The sequence below is a fragment of the Macrobrachium nipponense genome, chromosome 18 (genome assembly GCF_015104395.2).
Source record: "Macrobrachium nipponense isolate FS-2020 chromosome 18, ASM1510439v2, whole genome shotgun sequence".
Lineage (NCBI taxonomy): Eukaryota > Metazoa > Arthropoda > Malacostraca > Decapoda > Palaemonidae > Macrobrachium > Macrobrachium nipponense.
In genome coordinates, this window is record NC_087211.1 from 46,059,653 (window position 1) to 46,073,498 (window position 13,846).

Here is a 13,846-nt window from a genome sequence, read left to right on the forward strand (position 1 = left end):
ACCAGGAGACTTTTTTATTTTTTTCACTGACCAGAACAACTTTTTATTATTTTTCGCTGACCAGTAAAATCTTCTTTTATTTTTTTCACTGACCAGAAGAACTTTTTATTTATTTTCACTGACCAGTAGAATCTTTTTATTTTTTCACTGCAGAACAACTTTTTATTTATTTTCACTAAACAGGAGAATTTTTTTTTTCTTTGACCAGAACAACTTTCTATTCTTTCACTGACCAGTAGAATTTTGTTTTCATTGACCAGGACAACTTTTTTTTTTTTTGTTGACCAACAAAATTTTTTTTTTCACTAACCAGACGACTCTTATTTTTTATTACTTATCAACAATCAACAAAATATTTTTTTACTGACCAGGAGAACCTTTTTATTGTTTTTCACTGTCCAGGAAAATCTTTTTATTTTCTTTTTCTTACTGACCAACAGAATATTTTTTTCACTAACCGGGAGAACCTTTTATTTTTCTTCACTGACCAACAGAATATATTTTTCTTCACTGACCAGGAGAACGTTATATTTTTTTCACTGACCAACAGAATATTTTTTTTTCACTAACCAGGAGAACCTTTTATTTTTTTCATTGACCAACAGAATATTTTCTTTTTTTAATGACCAGAACATTTTATTTTTTTCACTGACCAACAGAATATATTTTTCATTGACCCAGAGAGCCTTTTATTTTATTTTTTTTTTCACTGACCAGGAGAACCTTTTATTTTTTTCACTGACCAACAACTTTTTTTTGTCACTGACCAGGAGAACATTTATTATTTTGCTTGACCAACAATATATTTTTTTCACTGACAAGGAGAACATTTTATTATTTTCACTGACCAACATCATATTTTTTTTTACTGACCAATGGAATATTTTTTTCAATGACCAACAGAATATCTTTTTTTTTTTCACTGACCAACAGAATATTTTTTTTTTTTCACTGACCAGAAATGCCTTTTAGTTTATTCTCTCTATTGGTTCTCTTAATATTACCGAAGCGTTTTTCACCTGCCGTTCTCATCGGATCCCCAAGATCTTCCTCTGGTTTCAGCTACATCCAAAACTAGATGGAATGAATGAATGAATGAATGAATGAATGAATCAATCAATCAATAAATGCCTGGATGAATGAAATGTGACCCATATGATCGAGTGGTGGGGAGGGGGGCCTTCACCCAAAACGAGATGGAATTCATAAACAAGAGAAGGAAGGATAGAAAAAAAAAAAGTGTATCTTACATCATATAGAAATGTGTTCTACGAGAAAGGTCGTTAAAACGAAGATGTGATTGGCATCTGATGCTGCTCGGGATTAGATTGTGGGAATATTAAACAAAAGCAAGACAAGTCACTCCAAACCGTGCGCCCGGCCAAGTAGTCACAAAACGTTTCTATATATACAACTAACTCTCTCTCTCTCTTCCCCACACTCTGTTGAGTTTTGCGGCCTCACTGCGACCCACTGCCACCCTCATCTGACACCCCGGGGCCTGTCGCAGGTTTCAGAGACCGGTCAAGGGGGCTTATGACAGCATTCTTGGTTATTACTTCCGGTACAAAATCGGGCAAAAGCTTTACCTTAACATATAAACGTAAATACGTTGTCTTTAAATATTACCAAACGGCTAAAAACAATTTAAAACCACATTTCCCCGTCCACATAGGACATATATTTAAACAGATAAAATAACTGCCATTTTGTTACTCAAATATGTGCAAACAAACAGAAACAAACATACGACATTTAAAGTGAATATAGATTTTAGGTTAAAGGCCAAGCCCTGGGACCTATGAGGTCATTCAGCGCTGAAACTGAAATTAACAGTGTGAGGTATTAGAGGTGTAACAGAAGGAAAATCAATTATTAGGAGATGGTGGAAAGTACGATGGAAGAAAGAGAATAGGAAAGGAGTTACAGCGAAAGGAGCGGAAGGAGTTGCAGCTAGGGGCCGAAGGCACGCTGCAATGAACCTTAAGTAATGCCTACGGTGCACCACATACTGATGGCACTAACCCCCAACAGGGACGACATATACAGGAATCATGAGAATAATTGGTAATTTCATTCTCATACCTAATTACGAAAACGAGTTACGGTGTATTTTCAGTGCATTTCATTGAGGAACTAAAACATAAAATTAAAATAATTAAAAAAGACAATAAAAAACAAATATATACATCATGGAATTGGTTGTTCCACGCGCGCATGCATTCAGAGATAAATTTAAAGATTAAAAGTAAATATAAAAATATGGAAAAATTTACAAATATTATCCATCTCTACCTTGCATGCATGCATGTACGTGCGTGCGTGCGTGCGCGCCTGTGCTTTGGCTCCCTATTTGTATTCCTTCAGAGACCCTCTAATCTTCGGCCACCAACTCATCCGGCACCAATTTCCTACCGGCGTCATCTCTTAAACTCGGAATTTATGGCAACGCGGTCACACTATATAATACCCAGCCAAGCGGGGAAGAAAATAAAAGTAAGGGGGAGGGGAGGGGAGTTAAGGGGAGGGTTTGGGGAGGAGGGGAAGGACTGATAGCCGTGACACAAAAGGGAATAATAGATGCTTTTCACCCAAAAGGCAGACAGGAGAGAGTTCGATCATTAAAAATATACATGCTATCCAAACTTGTTTATGAATGTCTGCGTGTGTATGAAGTATGTATAAATAAAGAATGACATTAATAAATATACGTATTATACACAGAGTAAGATACATATACATGAAGTGTGGCCATTACAAGTATCCATATCATACATACGTGCATGTGAGAATGACAGGAGTAATTATGAATTCAGTTCGATCACTACAAAAAAATGCAGACTACGACATATAACCATCTACAGATCTTCACGTATCTGTTGTCATTGTTTACTTATGAATGAAGAGCAATACACAAATACAGACACATACACACACATATGAACACCTATGGTGAACATGGAGAGAGAGAGAGAGAGAGAGAGAGAGAGAGAGAGAGAGAGAGAGAGAGAGAGAGAATGGAAACAAATAATGAAAAATATATACTTGTCAAGACATGCACACAACACACGTATAAAAGCGTAAAAGTGATTACGTGAATAGTATAAATACACGTAGACCATGAAAACCTCTCTCTCTCTCTCTCTCTCTCTCTCTCTCTCTCTCTCTCTCTCTCTCTCTCTCTCTCTCGACACACACAACACAAATCTATGAGGATGCAAGTATACTATCAATAAGGAAATACGTACTATTTTAACCGACTTTGAAAAGACAAACGGAAACGTTATGAAAATTGCAAATCAAAATAAACAGATAAAGCAAATGTTATTTTAACTTTTCCTTTCATTTTTCCTTGCATTTTATTTTCCAGGGGGTGAGGGAGGGTTGTCCAAATTTATTAAATGTTCCTAAAACTACTTGAAATCTCTGCTTACATTAAAAAAGCTAACTTTTGGAGATAAAATCCCTCATATTTTTCCATATTTCAACAACAGCTTTTCATCAACTTTTGAAAGCAATTTAAAAACACTAGAGAAAGAATTGACCAAACACGAATATTTGACTAGACGCAAATATTTAACACAAACTGTTTTACTCTCTGCAAAAAGTTAGGGAAAATCGCTCTTCTATTTGTTTGTGTGTGTGTGTGTGTTTTTTTTTTTTTTACTTTTTTTTATTTTACAATAAAAGAGCAACTCGCTTAATTATGATGAAAAACAAATCACACCCAGTCAAGAGGAACTAATATAAATGTATCTTTTTACACAGAGAGAGAGAGAGAGAGAGAGAGAGAGAGAGAGAGAGAGAGAGATTTTACATGCTGTGGTTTCTTTAAGGAACCTTAGTCGCTATTTCTTTTCTTTTTTTACTTATCTCGTCACAAACACAAGGAAAGACGGAAACAGTTATCGCTTCCCACAGAGAGAGAGAGAGAGAGAGAGAGAGAGAGAGAGAGAGAGAGAGAGAGAGAGAGAGAGAGAGAGAGATTAACTGTAAATGATGTGATTTCTTTCCAGAACTTTAGACAGTTCTTTTTTAATATCGCGTCACAAACACAAACACAAAAGGAGAGAGAGAGAGAGAGAGAGAGAGAGAGAGAGAGAGAGAGAGAGAGAGAGAGAGATAAAATTGGCATTTGATCCTTGGTTGCAGGTCAAGATGATGCTAGCCTATTGACAAGTTCATCACATGGCAGAGAGAGAGAGAGAGAGAGAGAGAGAGAGAGAGAGAGAGAGAGAGAGATATCAGAGTCTTTGTCCCATAGCGTGACCATTAACATCGCCTCAGCTTGAAGCTATGACGTAGCCCTCGACGTCGGGAGTAACTTCTGTAAATTGTATAACAAAGTGCGCGAGTGAAAAACTTTGGGAGGTGTCCCGCGGCCTTAACCCACCTGGGCCGTCCTCGGGCGAGTTCGGACCGTGTGTCAGAGACCCCTAAGGGTCAGAGTTCCCTGTCTTCAGAGAGCTCGATTCCCTCCGGCCGAGAATCATTCCCCTGTCCCAGGGAGGGCGAGAAACCCGCAAGTTAGTGATCATGTTCTGATTTTTGAAGCAAGAATTAATAATGCTCTCTCTCTCTCTCTCTCTCTCTCTCTCTCTCTCTTCTCTCTCTCTCGTTGATGACATAAAAAATTGACTTAGGTTCTTAAAAGAAATAGAATGTATATTAACACTCTCTCTCTCTCTATCTCCCTCTCTCTCAAACATCCGGACATGAACTTATATGAGTGACTGTACGCTTACCTGTTCGATAATTTTAAATATCTATTAGCTTTAGAGTTCACAATAACTATTATTTAATAAAAAATCTACTTAATCCAAATTTCATATCGATGACTTACTTCCTTTGGTATTATTGGTATTTACTAACTAAGCGTAACAGTAACAGAAACAAAGCGAATCTAAACTGATCCCTGAAAAGGATAACATTTATAAATGAGTGTAAAAATATATTTCCTACAAGATATAAAGGTTGCATGAGCTGTTAAACTGAAGCAACATCGTGCATTCGTGCTGCAATCAGCTTCCACTGCAGCAGCAGCTGCAGCACTCTCATCAGTAACTGCGCGATGCTACTTCAACCCTTCCATCAGCGGAGGTGGTTTTAGTAGCAAAAAATTATTTGTTTCATGTATCACAAGTCACAGGAATAATGCAGCAAATATTCTGTTGTATACAAGGTACTAATATGATCATGCTTCCAGTTGCATCTGACCACAAAAGTTTGGTGGAAATTTCAGGCACTTTTTTTTTTTTTTGGTGAGAGAGAGAGAGAGAGAGAGAGAGAGAGATTTACCCCCATCTAAACAAAGACTGGAATACTAGCACCGATTTCTATAGCCTTCCCCTTTTTGAAAAGCGAATCAACCAGTTCTGGCTTATGATTTTACACTTTACTTCCAGACCTGGATATTTTCCAAAACTATTTCACTTCTTGATCCGAAATCTATTTTCCTCAGATAGGAACTAACGATCACGCATCCCGACGGTCTCCCGTTGAAAGATTAATCAGATCAAGTAGTGTCATGTAATATGAGATTTCAAATATATAGATTAACTTATTCCATGGAAGCCTTAGTTAAGTATTATGAAGAGTCATAATAGTACCAATGGCATAAACTGGAATGATAATAAGCTTTTGAATGAATAATGAAAAGAATGTACCTCTGGCATGCTGCTCCAAAATAGAGGAAAAAAGAAAAACTTACCCAGAATGTGGCGATTCCGTTTAACAAAAAAGTATCCAAGCGCCTACCTGGAAAGAAAAAAAAAACACGTCAATTAAAAAACCTCACAAAAATATACAACACTTACGTATTCATGTGAATTCATAAAAGACTTTAAAAAGTGGATATGAGGGACGAATAGAGGAAATGAAAAGCAGAAATAAGAGGCAAAATAAAAGAGGAAGATGCTTAGTGGTCAAGTGGTTTTATCATACTTCCTTCCCCAGCGACAGAACCTGGGTTCGATTCGAGACTGGGCTGGAACCATTTGGGCATGTCTCGTGAAAGTCTACTGTGTTATGTTGACTTTAGTGAATTATATGCCTGGCATTTAGTGGACTGTGGTGGAGAGGAGCATGGGGCTAGCAGCCTCACCCCAAAAACATGTGCTGAAAGCAAACATTTAGAACATGGTGAAGGCACAATAATGATTATACTATTCATTAAACAAAGAAATAACTACAATAAATAAAATAATAATAATAATAATAATAATAATAATAATAATAATAATAATAGTAATAGAAATAAGTAATAATAATAATAATAATGGTTCTTGCATAATAATCACAAAGTTTAGCTGGTTGGTTGGTTGGTTTCAATGAACCTCATACAAGACAGTAGTAGTGTGCTTAATAAGAAGCCTGGTTTGTACCTCTTGACTCGCACTGACCAATCGAATTGATGCTTTAGATGTAATCCTCATTTAACCATAACACGATTATCCCAAGAGGTTACCTATTCAAGGGAAAATTTGGAGTTTCTTTTGCCTCTTATTTTTATTTTCACTTTATTCTGTCCGCCCTCTGCTCTTAAAAGTACTGAGGCTAGAGGGCTGCAAATTGCTATGATGATCACCCACCCACCAATCATCAAACATCCCAAATTGCAGCCCCCTAACCTCAGTAGTTTTTAATTTATTTAAGGTGAAAGTTAGCCATAACTGTGCGTCTGGCAACGATATAGGCCAAGCCACCACTGGGCCGCGGCTCATACAGCATTATACCGAGATCACCGAAGATAGGTCTATATTCGGTGGCCCTGACTATATGATGCATAGAACACTCGATTTTTAGGCGCATTTTTTACTTGTTTTTTTTTTTTTTTCTTCTTCTTTGTTTTTCAGCTGACGGTAAAAATCCGCAGCTGATATCACCATAACCACCAATGGAAGGCGAGCATCATGAGCTTCCGCCAATCCCCATTAGCTTTAACGATATCGATTGTGGATACTTATCGTCTGCTCCAAAATAGTTCTATTGGAAGTAATACTACTAGATACTTAAGTTCCTAGTAGGATATCCTGGGCATTTTGCTTAAAACTTTAAAACTTCTTACAATAATAATACATAAAAACAAAATCACATCTCACAAAACACAACATAAATGTCATGAAATGCACAAAAATCTTAAGTAATTAGTAAATTAAAAATTGTAATGAAAACTATCTATAATATTAAACAGTTTCTTACTGATATTAAGCCCTGGCAACGACGAAAATTATCCTTTCTTCTCAACAGAGAGAGAGAGAGAGAGAGAGAGAGAGAGAGAGAGAGAGAGAGAGAGCGTAACATGACCATCTTCCTCCCCTTACTCTCCCTGGGAAATCTGATCCAGCCACCATCAGGCCAAATTAGAATTTCCTTATTAAGGCTCAATTTTAACAGCCCCGGAGGCTATACTTAGATAAGGGAGGAATCTGTCTATTACATCTACTCGTGCGCATGTCTCTTCTTTTCTCAATCAAACCATCAGTCTGTATTTATATTTCTATGTCTGAACATGTACAAGTGTTGGGGTTTACATACATGGCAACTTATGTACCTAAATAGAAAAGCAAAACAAACAAACATGCATAGAAATTTAATCTTATACACATACATACATATACGTATGCATATATATACATACATGGACATATGTGTGTGTATACAAAATACCGTACCCTCTATGAAAAGACAAACCTGTTACTAAAACATGTGCAGTTCTCATACATTTGAGAGTCACAGATCGAAACATTTTTGAAATTCATAAACAAATATATTGAACGCCAAATACAAATTTAAAGCATATTCAATATTATACAAAACAAAACCCCATTTCACTAATAATAATAATAATAATAATAATAATAAGTAATAATAATAATAATATAATTAATAATAATATAATAATAATTATAATAATAATAATAAAAATTATTATTATATAATAATAATACAAAATTACATACTAATGGAAGAAAAGAAAAATGATTAGAAATGTCAACTTAAATGGACATTTTAGACTGATATGAAGCAGTATATGAATATCAAGACATCATCTGCATAAATAACTGGAAAAACGTACAGATTGTATCTATACATTCAAAACATGCACAAATATATACACACATACACCCTGGAAGTTACAACACCAACTAGCCTCAAATCAATCAATATTATAGTCATTTTATATATATATATATATATATATTATATATATATATATATATATATATATATATATATATATATATACAGTTATCTGAAGGCTTTGGGATACCTCCATTTTTCTTTTATTGTTTACTTTTGTTACCGACATTTCTTTCTTTATCACAATGACAGTAGTCTCAAAAAAAAAAAAAAAAAAAAAAAAAAAAAAAAAAACACACACACACACACCCCGGTTCGAAATCTAGACCAGTCCCCGACTCACTCACACTATGGCCACGAAATTCCTTCCAAAAGTAAACAGCGCGAAATGTTCCTCAACATTTCGCGATTTTTTTTTCTTTTTCATACCCCCGAAAGCCTCCGGCGCTACAACCACTTTCTTTTCCTTCCATTTCGAAACCCAATTTCAAGGGATATCCGCCATCTCTCTCTCTCTCTCTCTCTCCTCTCTCTCTCTCTGCCCGTATTACTGTCTGTTAGTCTCTCATCGCTCTGTCCGTTTGTCCGGCTGTCTGTCTGTCTCTGTCTCTCTCTGTTTATCTTACCGTCTGTCAGTATGTCAACTACATGCTGCTTGGTAATGACATAAGTATCGTGGAACAAGAAGAGGACCTTGGAGTCATTATTACCAAGGACTTAAAATCCACAAAACAGTGCATAAAATCCGAAAAGAAGGCACAGAAACTAGTGGGATACATAAAGAGGCAGTTCAGATACAGAAACAAGGAAACGGTGCTGCAGCTCTACACATCAATAGTTAGACCTGATCTTGAATATGCTGTACACTTTTGGTCACCAACACTAAGAAAGGACATAAATAGACTAGAAGGGGTACAAGCAAGAGCCGCAAAGTTAATTCTATCCATCAGGAAATAGGTTACCAAAGACGAATACAGAGCCTGGACATGTATGGCTAAGAAACACGACGATTGCGAGGACAACCAATAGAAACATTTAAAATACTAAAAGCCACAACAAAAGTAGACAGTAACCTATTTACATTAAACGAAAACCAGCCTAGAAATAATGGATGGAAATTAGAACTGAAGAGATAAAACGCATCCCATTGTGAGAACTTCTTTACATACAAAATATGTGACACCTGAAGTTGTAAACAGCATCAATGTGGAAGAGTTTAAAAGAAAGCTAGACAAAATCATTAAGGCAGCGTGAATGAACAGTAAAACCTCCTCCTAGAGATAAGTGAGTAATAAGGCTTTGAGACATCCAAATCCTTGTAACTGTAACTGTAACTGTAACTGTAACTCTCTCTCTCTCTCTCTCTCAAGACCCGAACCTAGACCGAAACGCTCGACAAATTGTTTTGCGATCCAGCGACTCGGTTCGCTCACGATGTAAAATGGAGAGTCTACATAATAACGATGGTGATCTCCTTCCGAGGATCTCTGAAATAAAACAGGCCAGGACACAAACAACTCACGGGATGATTCCATCAAGCGCCGAGGAAACATTATTGCCGTGCGATGGGATGTGGTTATATGCAATTGTATTTGATATATTAAGGCCGGATACGAAACGCTTGACAACTCACACCTTGGGAGAATATATATATATATATATATATATATACATATATATATATATAGATATAATATATATATATATAACAAGAGAGAGAGAGAGAGAAGAAAGAGGAGAGAGAGAGAGAGAGAGAGAAATGTTTAACGAAAACTTGTGTTTGAAAACCAAAACTCTTCGTACCTTGGAAGATATGTACGAGTATAAAGACTCTACAGAAGAGAGAGAGAGAGAGAGAGAGAGAGAGAGAGAGAGGATCTCATCTCGAAGGCTTTATGAGATTAGAACATAGCTGGAGTTGAATAGGAAACCCTTGGAATGCCACGGCACTGATTCACCGCTTGCAAGCGTTTCCACAATCTTGTGCACACAATATAATAATAATAATAATAATAATAATAATAATAATAATAATAATAATATACTATAATGGGCGTTATGTCTGTCCGTCCGTCTATCACTCAATCACGGCCGAACGGTTGGTCCGATGGGCGTGAAACTTGGCAGGGTTATAGTGGGGACCCCTAAGATGGTTTATAATGGAGTTCCATCCTACCTCCCGCCCCCCCTCCCCCGTCTCCAACGGGGGTAGGGGTGAGAAGGGATTCCCTGAAACGGAGCTGGTTATGCCCGTAGACTTAGTTACTTAACGAATTTATCATACATAATTTCTACACACATCATTTGGAAAAGAATACTATAGAGTAAACATCAATGACATAATAGTTAAAAAAAAACACTAGCGAGTCACTTATATGAAGCAGCATATGAATATGCTTTGAGTAAGGGTTGGTAAATTGGTAAATAATAATAATAATATGCTTAAAAGAGGATCTAATCCCTTCAAATAATAATAATAATGCTAAGAAATTCATAATATCGTGATAAACTGTTATGTAATAAAAATCCACAATTATATAGTAAGTTGTTTTAGTTTTACATATTACTACAATATACTATTTAATTATGAAATTTTTTACACAACAACAAACACAACAATAACAATTATAATAATAAAAAACCGACATCCATAACATCAATTAAATATCATCATTATCGCGATAAAAAAAATAATTCTTAACCTTACTAACGGCTACATCAGTCTCGAGAAACGAGATTATATTAACAGCGAGACTGAGGCGAGACCTTTCCTTACATCCCGAGGTGAAAAAAAAAAAAAAAAAAAAAAAAAAAAAAAAAAAAAAAAAACTGAAAAGGGAACTGAAGTTCGAAAGGAGGTTATTCCAATACGTCCTTTCCTTTTTATTTCTCGGTGACTAGGCAACATAAATTATGCATATGCCAGTTCCATAACATTTGCCCACTTCTAGAAGGAATGGAGGGCTTTGGAGGGGGGGAGAGGGGGGAGAGAGAGAGAGAGAGAGAGAGAGAGAGAGAGAGAGAGAGAGAGAGAGAATAAGACTGGAAGGTAAGCGAGGGGTAGATAAACTATTGAAATTTTTTCCGCTTTCGACAACTCTTTGGATAACAACGCTTTAGCGTGCTGAGAGAGAGAGAGTGTTTTTAAGATAACAATGCTGGCACGATGGAGGAGCAGCGGGAGAAGGCTGATGGAAAGAGAGAGAGAGAGAGAGAGAGAGAGAGAGAGAGAGAGAGAGAGAGAGAGAGAGAGAGAGAGTAATAATAATAATAATAATAATAATAAGCTTTATTTCCAATATTTACAATGGCTATTCTGTATCTTACAAAGGATAAAATATATTACATTTCATACAACTCACAGTTTACACCAAAATAACCTGATTTAACATCTTAAAAATACAAAATAGTATGTATAATTTTACTTATATGTGTAAATAGGAATCATTATAATTTAGAAAGTTGTCCTTCTATGAGGAGAGAGAGAGAGAGAGAGAGAGAGAGAGAATTATTGTTTGGAAAACAATACTGCAATGGAGTAGAAAAATGCTGTGTGTATGTGTAATACGAAGCTCTCATTTTTTTTTTTTTTTATAACGTGGGTGTATCATATACAGGAAAAAACAAGTAAAAATGCGCCGAAGTTTCTTCGGCGCAGAGTTTTCTGTACAGCGTATAATACTGTATGAAACTCTCAGCCACGGCCCATGAAACTCTCAGCATCACCCAATAAAACTTTCAGCCACTGCCCGGTGATGGCCTGTGCGGCCGGACGATCATGGCAAAATTTAACCTTAAATAAAATCAAAACTACTGAGGCTAAAGGGCTGCAATTTGGTCTGTTTGATGATTGGAGGGTGGATGATCACCAAATCAATTTGCAGCCCTATAGCTTCAGTAGTTGTTTAGATCTGAGGGCGGACAGAATAAAGAGCAGATGGACAGACAAACAGCCCCCTCAATAGTTTTCTTTTACAGAAAACAAACTAGGCAACCAAGTAGAAATACATAATTCAATTATGCACAGAAATTCCTCTGGGGAAACACAACTGCCAAAAATCGTACACAACCTCTCGTCTGTTTCCTTAAAAATACTTGGATGCAATTTCCATCGCAATCCTCTGCAAATCCCAATAAAAAACGAGTTTAAGAACTTCTCCCTTACCAGAGCTGAGTTTCGAACTCATATGACTGGAAAGGAATGAATGCTTTCAGTATTTTAACCACTGTACTAAGACAGTAGATTCCATATACCTCCATTTCAAGTATCACTTCGCTTGAAAGCCGAGTGTTTAATAATGAGCTTCATCAGCATGGCTGGCAATTGGCCTGCCAAAATAAAATGCCCCCCAGGTTAGTAACTAAACAACATTTTCCCATTGGAGTTTCGCCTTGAAAAAATATTAGCAATTCTGTACGTCGAATATGAGTAAAGCATTTATCATTACATACAATATTTGAAAAAAACTATTGTGAATTCGTAGACAAATCCCCCATTATATAAAAGGAAAAAAACAGTATGGGGACAGGGAAAAAGACAAACAGAATATATATAAAAAAAGGAAAAAATATGCGCCAAATCAAGTTTCTTCGGCGCAATCGAGTTTTCTGTCCAGTGGTGGTCTCAACCACGGCCCATAAAACTCTTAATCGCGGCCCATGAAACTCAGCCACGGTCCGATGGAGGGTTATGTTTTTGGTACCTATAGTGCTCCCAGAATTATGATTATGGATAACTTTAACCTTAAATAATAATAATAAAAAAAAATACTGAGGCTGGAGGGCTGCAATTTGGTTCATTTGATGTTTGGAAAGTGGATGATCAACATAGCAATTTGCAGCCCTCTAGCCTCAGTAGTTTTTAAGATCTGAGGGCAGACGGACAGACAAGGCCGGAACAATAGTTCTCTTTTCAGAAAACTGAAAAGGAAAAAGAAAAGCAATGTGAGAATAGGAGTGTTTTGTTTTTACTCTCCGTTTTAAAAGACGCTTTTAAGAATGGGCGCTACTGAGCAGGACAAGAATAATATGAACAGAAACATTTCTAAAAATAATTGGGCAAAAAACTGTGCATTTCTTCTCAATATACCGGAGTATTTCATCTAAATATACTTGTGTATTCTTTCTAAATATTCTTCTTTATTTCATGTAAATATTCTTAATTAATTCATCTAAATATACTTGTGTATTTCACTATCATATATATATATATATATATATATATATATATATATATATTTATTTATTTGCGTATTCCATATAAATATACTTGTGTACTATTTCACCTATATATGCCTGCGTATTTCGTTTAAATATACTTGCGTATTTCATATGAATATACTTGTGTATTCCACCTAAATATTTTTATATCACCTAAATATATTTGTGTATTTCATCTAAGTATTCTTGTTTAGTTCATCTAAATATATACTTTCGGATTTTATCCCACATATACTTGCATATTTCACCTATACATACTTACACACCTCACCTAATTATACTTCCGCATTTCATTTGAATATACTAGCGTATTTCACCTATACATACTAGATTACTTCATCAAAATATCCTTGCGCATGCCAATTGAATGTAATTGTGTATACCATCTAAGTACACGTCTGCAATTCGAATAACTAAGCAGAGAAAATAAGCTTAATTTTATAGTATTTAAAACAACAATTAGACTATATAACCTGCAGAGTATTCCTCCACACTAATACGATATGCAGAGAGAGAGAGAGAGAGAGAGAGAGAGAGAGAGAGA

General features: G+C 35.9%; 1 protein-coding gene across 7 annotated transcripts in view; it reads right to left on the minus strand.

Annotated features, from left to right (window-relative positions):
• LOC135197013 (G-protein-signaling modulator 2-like) overlaps positions 1-13,846 on the minus strand; it is a 533,720-nt gene that overhangs the window by 303,902 nt on the left and 215,972 nt on the right. For 3 of the 7 annotated variants that reach the window (XM_064223915.1, XM_064223912.1, XM_064223914.1), the window contains one exon: positions 5,711-5,757. The exons of the other annotated variants lie outside the window; for them this stretch is intronic. The gene's annotated coding sequence lies outside the window, so the exon portion shown is untranslated. The remainder of the gene's footprint in view (positions 1-5,710; positions 5,758-13,846) is intronic. 7 annotated transcript variants of the gene reach the window in all.